The sequence below is a fragment of the Micromesistius poutassou genome, assembly GCF_964030765.1.
Source record: "Micromesistius poutassou genome assembly, chromosome: 24".
In the NCBI taxonomy this organism is placed as follows: Eukaryota; Metazoa; Chordata; class Actinopteri; order Gadiformes; family Gadidae; genus Micromesistius; species Micromesistius poutassou.
In genome coordinates, this window is record NC_140294.1 from 7219241 (window position 1) to 7235038 (window position 15798).

The 15798-nt window shown below is 42.4% G+C and overlaps 1 protein-coding gene across 8 annotated transcripts in view; it reads left to right on the forward strand.

Annotated features, from left to right (window-relative positions):
• The window catches only part of LOC311369512 (protein NLRC3-like), a 131792-nt gene that overhangs the window by 92753 nt on the left and 23241 nt on the right, over nt 1-15798 (forward strand). For 3 of the 8 annotated variants that reach the window (XM_084487700.1, XM_084487712.1, XM_084487713.1), the window contains exon 1: nt 14604-14714. The exons of the other annotated variants lie outside the window; for them this stretch is intronic. The gene's annotated coding sequence lies outside the window, so the exon portion shown is untranslated. Of the gene's footprint in view, nt 1-14603; nt 14715-15798 lie in introns of those variants that run through there. 8 annotated transcript variants of the gene reach the window in all.

The following is a 15798-nucleotide window of genomic DNA, read 5'->3' on the forward strand; positions in this document are numbered from 1 at the left end:
GGGGTCTTTTTTGTTGCTCCCCACCATGTTTTTCTTTTTTATATCCTTTTTAGTATTTTCTTAAACAAAAAACGAAAAAATCACAAACCTCATATACATACATCACAAGATAACAAACTCACAGGACATAACAAAACAATACACAGTACAGATCCATGGGTGCAGATCCATAATATTCAATAAATTAATTTGAATGCCCAGTTTCTCAAATAGTCTTATATTGTTGAAAAGGTCAAAGGTTATCTCATCTCGGCAGCTCATGTATCAAAATATTCTACAAGCTCTCCAGTGGAAATTACGACGTGAGGGGGTATTCATGTGCAATTTTCACACCGGCTTTTGGTATTTACCATAATTTCCATAGCACATGAAGGCACCGTTTGTTTCTTCTCTGGGTCATCCAGAATAGTGCATTTCTTCATATGCTCTTGAATAGCGCTAGTGCTGCGGTGACATTTCAATTAAACTTTGCACAAAGTACAAACCAGTGTTTTAGTCTTCTGATCAAAGCAGTGTGTCTCCATGGGAACTTAAGTGGGTCGTGTTTCCCAATAGAGTGATCACACCGGCGCCGCAATACAGACGCTCTTTAACTCAGCACTGAACTAAACCTTGGCAGTCTGCATGCATCGCAACGCCATTTCCACTCATCTTATTCACAATGAAATTCACCAGCTTCATCATTGTGTTCATGACTTCAGCGTAGATTTCTCCAAGACTTGCACAAAGGATGGACTGGTGAATTATACAGTGGTATGATATGAGTTGAGGGTGAAGAAGCTTCAGGCGCTGAACTAGTCCCTTCTCTCTGCCTATCATAGATGGCGCTCCATCAGTAGCCACTGACACAATTTTCTTCACATCAATTCCTTTTTCATTCAGCACTCCCATTATTGCATTGTAAATGTCTTCACCCCTCGTCTGCCCAGAAAGGTTTGCCATGCCCAGCACATCTTCAATAAACTCCCTTTTTGACTCATCAAAGTATCTCACAAACACCATCAACTGAGCATTATCAGTAGTGTCAGTGGATTCATCCACAGCTAGGGAAATGCACTCTGCATTTTTTATTCCATCACACAGCTGCTTTGCAACATCATCAGCCAACATTTCGGAACGTCGGCATGCTGTGGAGTCAGACAGTGGGATTTGTTGAATTTTGGCTTTCATTTCCTCTTTTTCTTTGCCTTCAAGCAACGTGTCCATCACACCAATCATGCATTCTTTCATTACCTCTGAATCCGTGAATGGCTTCATGTGCTTCGCCAAAACCCACGCTACTCTGAGGGAGCATTGTGTTGCCTTTTGCTGTTTTGTCAAAGAAGTGTGGAGGATTCGGTTGGATGTTTGATATGATGCTTTAAGAGCATTTAATTTTGTTGTTCTGATCTCAGAGTTTTGCGGATATGTCTCTTCAAAATGCTTGTGTTTTTTTTCATAGTGTCGTTTCACATTGCACATTTTTATTGCCGCGACAGTTTCTTGGCATATTAAGCACAGAGGGCGAGTGCTGGACGGTGGTAGAAAGAACGCAAACCTTTCTGTCCATTCTGGCTGGAACTGGCGGTTTTCGCTGTCCAGTTTTCTTTTTGGGGCAAATTTCGAGCATGCCATTATTGCTCCGGTCGGTAAACGTGTTGCTGCTGCTGAGCGAGTGACTACTATCTCGAGTTTATCTGTTTATCGTTACCATGGAGGCAATCCCCAGCCTCGTCTTGAGATCGCGGTGCGCGATTTCAAAATAAGAGCGGACAGCGCGATTGAAAAAAAAAAAAAAAATCATAATAAAAAATACAAAACTTTTCAAAACAGCTCGTGGGCCAGAAAAAAATGCCCAATGGGCCTAAAAAGGCCCGCGGGCCGCCATTTGAGTATGGCTGGTCTACTGTATCAAAAGCGGCGCTTAGATCCAGTAGAACCAACACTGTGAGCTTTTTATTATCTAAATTCCACCTGATGTCGTTTAAAATCTTTAAAAGTGCTGTCTCGGTACTGTGGTATTTCCTAAAACCAGACTGATGCTTTTCTGAAATGTTCTTTCTGTTTAAAAAGTCATTAACTTGGTTAGAAACCAGTTTTTCTAAAACTTTACTTAAAAATGGTAAGTTGGATACAGGTCGGTAGTTATTAAGAACACTTGGATCTAAATTGCTCTTCTTCAGAAGGGGCTTCACCACCGCTGTTTTAAAGGCGGTGGGGAAGACACCCGTCTGAAGAGAGCAATTCATGATGTTTAAAAACTGTTCCTCGAAGAATCCATAAAACGATTTTAAGAGTGATGTGGGAATGGGATCTAAAAGGCAGGTTGTTGGGTTTACTTGGGAGAAAACTCGACCAAGCGTCCTTGCATCAACCAGGGCAAAACTCTCCAGTGTTTCCTCAGGCAAGGACAACAGTTCAGTGTCAACAGATAAAACTTGATGGGATAAAAGGCAGGATCTGATGTCCTTGATTTTGGTTCTGAAGTGGTCTGCAAAGTTCTCACAAAGATCATCTGTTGGTGTCTTAAACAGATGATCGATGTGGTGGTGGCGATGTGGTGGTGGCGCCACTTGAGCGACATGTGGAGCCGTGTAGTCCGCCTGAGAGAGAGAGAGAGAGAGAGAGAGAGAGAGAGAGAGAGAGAGAGAGCGCTCTTAATGAAGTCTACATCAACTCTGGGCGGTGGACGTTGTTGGACCTTTTCAAACCACACCTGATTAAAGATATGTTCATTAATGAGCGGCCCGTGGGTGTACTTTATACGTTGATCATGCCATGAAATTGAACAAAAAAAACAAAACCAATGTAATAATTGGAATTACGTAAAAAAGAGCCTACGGTACATTAAGTAAATCTGTTTATTGTTTTTTGTTAACAGGGACCATGTATAGAACAGGTTCTATACCAGGGTTAGCTGAACAGCTCACCTGGTAGGATATAGTTTGTGCAATAAACCACAGACCGAGATAGAATTCCCTTCAAACATTGTTTGAAGGACTAGTGCACCCCCTGGCGGTACAAGGAGGCATTACACTCGCTCACCCACCCACAAATATCGATCTTTACAAGGGTAGGTAGACTCTCTCTCTCTCTCTCTCTCTCTCTCTCTCTCTCTCAATTCCATTCAATTCAAAAAAGCTTTATTGACATGAGAAATAAAATAAAAAGGGTTAGAAAATAAAATAAAAAGGTAAAAAGGTCAGGTATATAATATCTAATATAATAAGTATAAAACGTTAAATACAAAATATATATATACATATCAAATAGTATGCTATAAAAGTACTGTAATGACCTCATCTGTGACTTAGGAATGTCCAAAGTACTCGTTCAACATTTATTGTTTCCAACCTGGTCACTGTATGGCCGTAACCAACGCACACCACAACACACAACCAGCGGTCCATCGGAACACACGCCCACGGCGCGCTGAACGCTTCATTAACGTCCTGCTAGTTGGTTAATGTAGATGTTGAACAGGGTCGGACTCAAGCTGCATCCCTGTCTCACACCTTTGTGGGAAGAAGTCTGTGTGTTCCTATCTTAACGGCACATGTGTTGTTTGTGTACATGGACTTTATGACGCCGTAAGTTTTTCCTCCAACACCTCTTTCTATTCATTTAAACAACAGACCATCATGCCAAATTGAGTCAAAGCCTTTTTTTAAAGTCTACAAAGCAGGAGAATAGCTTGCTTTTGTTTTGGTTTGATTTGGTAAGAAGCAGATTTGGTTTTTGCTTATGGCATTATTGTCAGTCAGGAAGTTAAGGAGTCTGCTATTTATAACCATACATAGAATTTTACCGAGGTTGCTGTTGACACAGACCCCTCTGTAGTTTTGAGGGTCAAATTTATCTCTTTATCTCTCACTTTTGTGGATTGGGCTAATCAGTCCTTGGTTCCAAATATTGGCCAAATAATTGCCAATTCGCTAATAGGCGCTAATCGCTAGTTAGCGAACATGCTAACTAGCGATCTTTACAACATGGATGATGGTTCATGACAGTACTGGACATATCTCCATGTCCCAACAACAATGACATCCATATGTTCCATGTTCCAGGTTGAAGATAAGCTTTAATCCACCTACCAAGTAATGCAATAGTGATCTCATGATCTCGTCTCTTATGTTTACATTTAACATTGCAAATGTTTTTACAACACTTTTTTGTAGCACATGTTTTTGAGCACTTTATAGGCCTAATTGATAATTGTTAACTTTTCATTGTGATGTTCATTTTCATTCAGACTTATGTTTATATTTATTTGAGTTTTCCATGGTTGTGCTGACATTCCTTTTCCCTGTCTGCCTACAATCAGGGGAAGGTTAAGTTTAAAATAAAACTGTTTACGTTTCTATTTTTCTCCTGGTCCTTTAAAATTGTTTTTTATCAATAATTATCGATATCGACCGATATGAAACACTTATATCGTGATACAGTTTTCAGCCATATCGCCCAGCCCTAGTGCACATAACTGGTACGCATGCACGCCCATAATCAGCGATGCGTAACGCCACTTGTGCCACTACAGCGCTTTTGCGTAACTCACTGGCTTTTGCGTAACCCCCCCCCCCCCCCCGTCAATAATCCTGCCCGACCGCAACCAAACACTCCCCCCCCCCCCCCCCCCTTATCATTAATTAATTAATTAATCTCCTTTATCATTATCAAAACGACGCTACGTGTGGAGTGTGTACCGAACACCATCTCCTGGTACTCAAATGAGTAACTCACTAAAAAAGTTATGTGCACCCCTGATAATAACCGACTGTATAATGAGCGAGAAACAAGTTTGCTATCTTCACAATAAAAAAATCTTTGGCCAAATGACTCCACGTTCCATGTTCCACGACCACAACTCGCTATCAAGATATACCACAGCGCGCCTTTTTTTCCCCATCGTTCCAGTCCTGGAGTGGACTGCTCAGTCGTAACTGACCAGTTTATGGGTTAATAAATGTGCCATTTTTACCATAAGAAGATGTTGTCTTTTCCCTTTATTTTCTTCTGGGAGTACACCAGAATGCTTCATTTACATGTTAAAATAGCAAAATTTGGCTGGGGGGGGATGCCCCCAGACCCCCCTACAACGGTTTAGTTTGTCACCTTTTTCAACCCTTATGAGTTTGCAGGTATGACACACACACATACACACGCATAAACACACACACATAAACACACACACACACACACACACATGCATATATAAACCCACAAATATACAGACACACACACAGTAACACGCGCACACACAGACACGTATAAACACACGCGCTCACGCAGACCCGTGTATGTTGTTCTTGGACTTCTGAAAGTTGATCTTGATAAATCCTGAAAGGAAGAGACTTTAAGATCTTCTATAAGGTTAACTAAGCAGGTTTTACAAAGACTATTTCTAACGTCAAATGTATTTTAAATATTGATCGATGGCTAATCTAAACATGTTTATATTACAATATTTTGTATATTTTCAGACATTAACAGTTTCATACAAAAGGGCTCTGATATCAGATTATTTTAATAAGCCAAATATGGAACCTGATTTAAAGCAGATTTAATATTATATTCATAATGCAAGCGGTCTGGGAAAAGCTATTGATCATGTTGTGATGACTTTAAACTGAGTATTGATTCCTTGTGTTCTGTTGGGAACACCACAGCAGCAGAACATGTTCAGTTATTAAAGATACGTGCACACCTGTTTATGATTAGTAATGTCTGCTGCTTCTATTGTTTGAGTCCTTGTGTTTATTGTGTATGTAACTGGTTAATAAAGCATAATGGTGATAAACAACAGTGGATCCACTGAATGTTCTCATGTGTTCAGCAGAGGATCAGTTCACACTTTAAGGTCGGGGGTTCACTGAATAAAAAGCACAACAGAGGCTTCGTCTACACAGCATTAATAATCAGGATACCAGCAAGTGCATTTCCACCTCATACGCCCGATGCAGAACATGGAGAGAGTTCTAGAAGCGAGCCGACAGGAAACAGACCCCGGCTGCTGGCGTCTCTCCAGAGACGAGCCTTGCAGGCTGGTTGATGCACCGCCTCCCCGTCTAACAGCACCCTGAGCCTCCATGTTGAAGCACACAGAGGTGTGTGTTTGAGGCGCTGGTGCTGAGCTGCAGAGGAGGAACCTCTCCTTCTCTGGGTGCGTGTGAGAGGGCCCATGCAGGCCACCGTACCACAGAGTCAGACCAGGACCTGTTTCATGAAGGTCATCAGTCACACCACGAGGTGACCCTCTGTGTTTGTGATTCTAGGGCAGGGGTGGGCAACAGTTTTAGTCTGAGGGCCACAGTTACTTTGGCAAAGTAAGCGGAGGGCCACACTTTGGACGATTGCAATTAAACATAGTTACACGATTAAATGGTACAAATTAATTAAGTGCAAATTATGTATTAGCTACTTTACAGTTGCCTCGACTTTGCCAGCCTATTTCAAGGCCTCACATTTATTTTTGCTAAGCCTATCTGACCTTAGCTACTCCAAGGTTACAATAACTGGATTTACTTTCAAGGATTGATTTACTACACTACCCTGCATATTGTTCAACTGTCATTCATACCAGCTGTAGCTCTTCAAGATAGATAACTATTAACAAAACTGTAAATGTATGTGTGCAGGTCACATTAACATACAGACTTAAGGCAGACTTGGAATTATCAAATTGATTTGAGGCTACCAGAGGGAGACCTTCATCACTGAATCACCATCACTACATGCCTATCCAGCTGATTTCAGTTGTGATTATTCATCCTCATCCTCATCCTCATCCTCATCCGCTTATCCGGGGTCAGGTCGCGGGGGCAGCAGCTCAAGCAGGGGGCCCCAGACTTCCCTTTCCCGGGCCACATTGACCAGCTCTGACGGGGGGGTCCCGAGGCGTTCCCAGGCCAGTGTTGAGATATAATCTCTCCACCTAGTCCTGGGTCTTCCCCGGGGTCTCCTCCCCACTGGTTGTGCCTGGAACACCTCCCAAGGGAGGCGTCCAGTGGGCATCCTTACCAGATGCCCGAACCACCTCAACTGACTCCTTTCTAAGCAAAGGAGCAGCGGCTCTAATCCGAGTTCCTCCCGGATGACTGAACTTCTCACCCTATCCCTAAGGGAGAAGCCAGCCACCGATCTCGTCCTTTCGGTCATCACCCATCCCTCATGACCATAGGTGAGGGTAGGAACGAAGATCGACCGGTAGATCGAGAGCTTTGCCTTGCGGCTCAGCTCTCTTTTTTCGTGCGGTAAAGCGAACGCAATAACGCCCCCGCTGCTCCGATTCTCCGGCCAATCTCACGCTCCATCGTACCCTCACTCGCGAACAAGTGATTATTCATTTTTTTGTAATTTCTTTCACATATTTAATTTAAATATTTTATGAAATAGAACACAATTTAAGTGCAGAGCGGGCGTCCTGGAGCTCTTTATCTAAATAATATAAGATAATATAATATATAGATATCTATATAATATAATATATAATATCACCGCCAAAAGCTGTGTGCGCCTCCGGATGATATTATGAATCGTAACGACTGCGTCGGGTTCTCTGACGTCTCCGGTTCTTCCACTTCCACATCAATCTAAAGTTCAGACTGAACTGCGACACGGAGGAGAAAGGGATTCCCTCCAAATTGCGAGTGCATCGTGCGGGCCGGATTCGGCCCATGGGCCGTATGATGCCCATGTCTGTTCTAGGGCAAGGCATGACGATAAAGAAGGATTCATTATTAGGATATTTAAATCCCTGCCTGCACTGTCGTCTGCGGCCACTAGGGGGTTCAGTGAGCCCCTGAACCGACGCAAACTGCGCCTCTGGTGTTCAGCAGATGATTCTACTTCCTGTTTCTTCAGTCGAGGTCCTCAGCAGATGTTTCTCCAGAGCTCAATACATGCACCTGCTGACACATCGTCATGGAGGTCTGTCTTAACTCCACAATAGACAATAGGCCACTTCATCTAAATCACAGGCTCCATGTCAACTGTAGCTGCGATAGGAACCATAAACACACTTTATTACTGCCTGCTTTCAGAGGGTCTCCTGATGATGATGACTTCTCTCCTCGCTGCCTCCACAAACTAGTGCTGCTGAGCTGAAGGGAACCTTTCCTCTGGACCCTGATGGACCCCTCCACGCCCTCTCTGGAGGGCGCTCAGCCCCCTGGTCCCTGGTCTCCATGGTAACCAAAGGTACAACGACCGCTTAACGCAGCGAGTGGTGTGAGCAGCCAGGTGAATATGTCTGGTGAGGGTGATCCCGGACGGTTACCACGCCGATTAATAACCTAATCTCTGCTGTCGGACTGGGAGCTACGGAGTATGTAAGAGGGAGGGGGGATTCATATCTCACGTCCTGATAGTTTCATATAGGCTGCTGTGTGTGTGTGTGTGTGTGTGTGTGTGTGTGTGTGCATGTGTGTGTGTGTGAGTGTGCGTGTGTGGAAGAAGTGGAAGTGGAAGAATGCAAGAAGAAATGGAAACCCTTCAGAGACCAAAGGAGAGGAGAGAGGAGAGGACCACAACAAGTGGAGCGGAGGGTTGCAGAAGAGGAGGTGGAAGAACACGGGAATCCTCTCTTCCACGGAGCCTCATGTGCAGCAGAGGAGCACTCCTTCAACATGGAGGAGGAGACAGAGAGAGGCACCTGTTAGACCTCATCATTCACCAGTCCACACGCCTATTCACTGCAATGGATTCAACAAACTGTTCTTTGCCTTGCTATGGATCTTTCTGTTTCCTGTTGAGCCTGGAATGGAGCTGACACCATCAGCTCAGGAGACTGACACCACCACCTCAAGAGACTGACACCAGACACAGGAGACTGACACCACCACCTCAGGAGACTGACACCACCAGGAGACTGACACCACCACCTCAGGAGACTGACACCACCACCTCAGGAGACTGACACCATCACCTCAGGAGACTGACACCACCACCTCAGGAGACTGACACCAGACACAGACACAAGACAGACTTAACATGAATGTACTCCACACGTTTACTTTCCTGCATTTGAACCTTTTAGCTTCATGCAATGAGCTAAGTGAACTGGTTACAATCGTTTCCACACGGTATGTCAGACAGGAGCCTCTCCCTGAAGCCATGGGGACTGAAGGAGAAGAGGAGATGCCAGGACCCCTGAACCAGCACACTCTAGCGGTCCGAGAGACCCCCTCAGCACACACTAATGCCGCTTTTCCACCGCCAGTACCAGCTCGACTCGACGCCTTTTTCCGCCGTTTCCATTGGCAAAAAAAGTACCTGGTACCTAGTACCGGGTACTTTTTTTTAGTACTACCTCCGTCGAGGTTCCAAGCGAGCGGAGTAGGTACTTTTGTGTGACGTAAACAGGCTGCTGGTAACTGATTGGCCAGCGGCTGTAAATGGGAATAATCACTCAAAGTTAAGTTGTGTTCGGCGTGGTTGGAGTCCACGAACCCGCTCCCAAGGGGGACACTGATCAGCGTTTCGCCGTGTATGTCGCTCCTTTGCCGGGGCTAGAGTTAGGCTGCGCGTGGTTGTGTGTGTCCGGCGTGGCTGGAGTCCACGGACTGGCTCCGGAGGATCAGCGTTTCGCTGTTTCGTTTTAGTGTCGTTCCTTTCCTAGGGCTCGAGTTTCGCCTCCATCAACGTTACCGTATGACAACAATAGACGCGCAGTCATTGCGCTTTTTATTTTATTTTATTTCCCATCATAACCTTTCCCGGGAATCAGGAAATAGTCTTGATCAGATTCAGATTTCCCGGGAATCGCGTCTCCCGTGATTAAAACCTAATGACGACCCGCCCATGGTGGAGAGGTTATTTTCTACGACCCGCCCACATTGAAGAGGTACTTTTTTAGATGGAAACGCGCCTGGAACCGAGTCGAGTCGAGGCGAGTCGAGCTGATACTGTCGGTGGAAAAGCGGCATAAAGGGCTCAACCTCCACCGCTGCAGCCACCAGAAGGATGGCCACCGTCCACCTCAGCTGACTGAACAGCAGCAGCGCCTCCTCTGGCTTCTAGACCAGCCTAATAACGAGGATCAACAGTTTCCTCTGAGCCTCGTACCAGCATCCAGAGGCTGGACCATGAATCAAAGGCTACAGTCTGCATCGGCTTTCACAAACTGATGCATGAAGCAGAATTGTTTAAGTCCCCAAATCCTGCTCCATGCAGTTGTTTGTGAATAGGTTATATATTGTATTCCAAAGACTATGAATGTTTTAATGTTTTGATATGTCAAGTTATATTTTTTGTAACTTGACAAAATAATTAAATAAACCTTGTTCCATTGGTAATTATTGCTATTATTATTGTTATTATTGACAAGTTGAACATTTGTTATGTTTTGTTAACATAATTAAATTAAATATAAGTATTTCAAATATGTAGCTAGATTGTATGTAGAAAATGTAGAAAATATATAGTAAAGTTCTCCCAATTATTCTTTATAAATTATTTATAATTATTAATTAAATTTTCACAATGAATTTTCAATGTTAGGTGCAGTTAGTTTTATTCTGTAATTTACCTTGGCTAATGTCAACCTAAACTCCTGTAATGGTTCTCCATGCATATTATTTAACAATAATCACGTAATCCACCTATGTTAATATATTATACAACATCAATATTGCTACTAAGTATTTTAATTGTATTAACTATGTGTACCGACTGCCCCCTACAGGCCATTATCAGCTCCTACAACTCAACTACATTTAAAAAGTGAACTGATCGGTTGTTTAACCATATTTATGTGATGACTTCTATGGAATGCCACGTGAGTCAAAATGAGAAAATAAATAGATACATTTGGCTATGAAATAAATAAATGAAGCATCTCCTCCCATACCTTCTTGTGTATTTTCATGAATAACACATCAAAAATCGTAGAAAAAATATTTTGAAGAGAAAACTTGCAAGTGTAACACCAAATATATTTTTTACGCTTACTATGTCCAGTAATCATTATTCCAATTGCAAAACATTTTTTCAAAAATATAATTAGTAAAAAATAAATAAAAATATAGTTATATCGCGTGACCAAGGTGAAGAGACACACTCATGAAAGCTTAATTTATTATTTCATAATAAATAAGGGAAGCCGAGAATGATGCCGGGCTGCCTGAAGCCACAGACCTCCTCCGCCCCTCGCTCTGGAGGAATGGAGACAATAGAGGTGAATTATGTACAACAGGGTGGAGTTAGAGAAATGCACGTTTTAGAGGACATGTCTACAGTGGTAGATAAGAAGAAGGGTTGTGTACAGAGAGTATAAGACATTCTATTTAAATAATCTATACATGTAATATATGTAACCCTTGTCCCATGTAGTTAAATAATAAATCTAGAGTGGTTAATACAATAAGACTGGGCCTGGGCTCGTTGTAGGAAACTACAACTTTGATTCATATGTTACTGTTAGATAATTTTAATAAATGACCACCACAACTGTATTTTAAAGGTAAAAGTATTCATTCAAGTATTTATTCACAAAATGAAATACTAGTTGAATGTATTTTAGGAAAAGAAACAAATAAAATCAGATGCACGGGATTCTCCAATTTACAACAATGCAAACTCAATGTACCACACACAATCAAATTAACAACACACTTTAAATGAGGTTAACCCGTTGCAGGCCTGTTATTTGAAGCTTGTGTGCGGTGGGGCCGTAGGTCAGTACTCACGAAATCCAGGGTGTAATTAGTAGGGGCAGAAAGGGATTGGGGGATGAAATTCTCACGAAGATAATGGCAATGGCGGTGGCAATCCAAACACACACGCGGGCAATGGCGGTGGCGAAGTCACAAGGAAGAAAACACAGAAACAGCAGGGCCATCTGCTGGAAACCCCTCTCTCTCCAACGTCCAGCTCCTTTAAGCATATTATCCGATGAGCCACAATATCAACACTATTTCATATCGAACTAGCATTAGCTTTGCGTTAACTTAAGTCACAATACAAAACTACGATATGCGGGCACATTTAGCACAGAATGCTACCGCTAACTAGCACGTCGCTAACCGCGTTACACATCCAGTACTCTTCGTTACTATAACAGTTAGATATAGCACAATGGAGGCATACACATCGTATTCACCTTTTGCAGGTCACAAAGAAGTTTAAATCAGGACCACGAGTAGTCGACCTCACGATAAAACTTAACTGCTTCCCACATTACGATGCCTCCTCTTAGCTCTCAGGTCAGGTTTCTTTCTCTACATGTGCTCACTACTCCCCACACTAACCTGCTGCACTAGTCCCGCCCGTTACACGGTGAGACTTTATTCGGATTGGCTTGTGAGATCTTAATACAACCAAAGACAAAACAGAAATTAAATGATTTACGTGTGACAGGTAACAGGTTAAGTTAAACATAAACACGGCTTCTTCCTCTTTTATATCCTGAATTCACAAATATTTTACAGACTTGATAAACTTAAAGACCTTTATATTAATTTATCTTTTAACTGTAAATAGTTTTATTAAGCGTATTATATTTATGCTTTTAACTCGCACACATTTTAACCCATTTTATTATTATGAACTATATTTACTCTATTTATTTATGAACATTTAACACAGCATTTTATTATACTGTTAATTATTTTTTATGCTCTGTAACTTATGGTTTTTGTACAGGGCTACACCCTCCCTCTTCTGAACGTGTAGATGTCCTCATCACACCTTTTGTCTCTCTTTAACTTGGAAGATTTTTGTACAGAGCTACATATATATATATATATATATATATATATATATATATATATAATGCACAGGTTTATGGGCAGGTTATGGAATATAAAAATAAATGTACTGTGCAGTTTTGGGTGATAACAGTGCAAGGGCATTGGATAAACCTCACATTACGTTTTCAAGGGTTTCTTTGCCTTATTGATGCCTTTCAAAGTTACACAGACAGACTACTTATATACTATATGACTGAAAAACCTCTGTTCCTGAAAACATAAGCAGGCTGAGCTGTGGGATTCGACCACACTCCCAATCCCCTCTCCCTACGTCCTCCCCTCTCCCTACGTCCTCCTCTCTCCCTACGTCCTCCCCTCTCCCTACGTCCTCCTCTCTCCCTACGTCCTCCTCTCTCCCTACGTCCTCTCCCTACATCCTCCTCTCTCCCTACGTCCTCTCCCTACGTCCTCCCCTCTCCCTACGTCCTCCTCTCTCCCTACGTCCTCTCCCTACGTCCTCTCCCTACGTCCTCCCCTCTCCCTACGTCCTCCCCTCTCCCTCCAAACCAAACTCACCCTCCAGCTGTCCCCCATCAGGGCTTTAAAAACTAAATAAATCAACTGGTTCCCCACAATCCCAAACTCAGAGTGAACAACTCTCACGACCACAGCTGAGGACATCACACATCACATTTACCTCAGTATTTATTTCATTCCCATTTGTGTAAACTCTGTTGTTTAATTAAAAAATCATTATTCTCACACACAATGCTGTTGTATTTACAATAGCAATCTCCCCCCCCTCCCTCTCTACGAGGGGAGAGAGAGACTGTCATCACATAACAACACAGAAACATGCTGGCTAATGGAGGAGGAAGATGTGAGGGAGTTATTAGAGAGTTATTAGCAGTTATTAGAGAGGGAGGGGGGGAGATTGCATACTTGCCAACATTGGGTTGTGAGGGAGGAGGGAGGGAGATGTTTTTCATCTGTGTATCGGCCCAAGGAACAAGGTTCCTTCACCAGGTGTGTGTATAAATTGTTGTCATTTCTTGCCTTTTATTTTAAACCTGATGAAGGAACCTTCTTCTGAAAATGTTTCTTTCTTTGATATTCAATAAATGATTCTGTTTACCATTGAGGACAATGAAAAAATGAGCAGTTCTGATTGTTGAATTGAGTACCAGAAGGCTAAATAATAAGGCTGTTACACTGCAATGCATTTAGTACACAGTATTTATTGCACATCAAATTAAAAATATATACATCCTTCCCTCCTCAAAATCCCAAAAGTACTAACTGACAACTTTATAAAACTAACACCAATCCGATTGCTTATTGGTAGACTCCACTCTTAAATGAGTGCACAGAAAAACAACATTGTACACAATGTGGAAAAGTGGACACTGAACTGTGTGCACCTGAGTGAGTGTGTGAACGTCCACGCCTTAATCCTTGTTCCCTTTATCAACGCTACTTGGCGTATCACTGCCTCCAGCGAGTGACTGAGGCACGTCACCGGCTGGCGCGCAGGCAGGTCAGGGTTGCCAGATACTGCAAATCCCGCACAATCTTACTTGTTTCCGTCACTGTAAAATCGGGAGATTAACGGGTGAAATTACTGACCGGAAGCATCGCGGGAGATAGGGTTAAAAATCGGGAGTCTCCCGCGTGAATCGGGAGAGTTGGCAAGTAGAGATTGCTATTGTAAACAATTCGCCTTGTGTTATAATAATCGCCTCGTGTTTCTCCTCCAGTCTGATCGACTCCAGCCCAATGTGTGTAAGCGCGTGTGCGTGTGTGCGCGTTTCTGCAGGCTCTCAAACTACTACATAAATTACTGTTACTGTTATGTATCCAAGGCTGTGATTGGCTATCACAGAGAGGGGGCGGTTCCTGTTATGTATCCGAGGCTGTGATTAGCTATCACAGAGAGGGGGTGGGGGCGGTTCCTGTTAGGTACCCGAGGCTCCTATGAGTTATCTGAATCTGAAGATCAATCTTTCACTTTATACCGTTTGGACGCATTTTAATCCCAGAATAGATAAGGTAAGATAAGATAATAATGATCAACCAGTTTACTACCGTTTATATTGTCTTTAGGTTACTGGTATATAATAATGACCAGTTTACTACCGTTTATATTGTCTTTAGGTTACTGGTATATAATAATGACCAGTTTACTACCGTTTATATTGTCTTTAGGTTACTGGTATATAATAATGACCAGTTTACTACCGTTTATATTGTCTTTAGGTTACAGGTATATAATAATGACCAGTTTACTACCGTTTATATTGTCTTTAGGTTACTGGTATATAATAATGAGCTCATCTTGTGAAATGTGTACGTGTATCGCTTATCTATTAAAGACAGAGTTTACTTTAGACAAATACAACGTTAGTTAATGTTTCACTGTTGTGCTTTACTAACCTGTGGTCATTTGAACACTGAGTTCAATATTCAAGTGATTTGTTTGTCTTGATGCTCAAAATAAAAAGAAGAAGGACGAGACAGAAGTCCTTTGAATGTCCTAATATTTAAATCACAAGTTAAATATTTGTGCGTAGCGACTGGGATTTACAGTTTTATAAATCCTCCTAGTAACAGGTTGCTGGACTGTACCACTTTCACAGGGGGGTCCTGCGGGTCTAGACTCTGTGGTTTAAACCACAGCTGGAGCCCTAGAGGGAGAGAAAGAGACTCGTTGGCCACGCCTCGTCCTGATGCTAAATAAACGATTATATCACGATAATAAGAGGATACCCTATCGATGTGTTGAGCTTCACTAGTTGATTTATATGGAATCTGTGGTTCAGTAAAGTGGCAGAATTCAGACTTTGTTCCAGTGGAGAAATGATTCTAACGTTTTTTCTTTTTCTTTTAGTCATGCTATGGTGACTTTTGAAGTCAATCATATATCTTCTTTGTGTTGTAGTTTAAGCACAGTTACAGTCTCCAAGGTGTTTAATTCTCATCTCTCAGTTCTCATGTGCTGTACACATCTGTACTGTAGTGAGGGCAGTGTGGGTATGTTGTTGTGGGGTTCATATTGATGGTCTATGACGTCCATAACGCTTTAGTGTGACGCAGTCACAATGATCTTCTCTCTCAATAAACAGCTAAAGTTCAG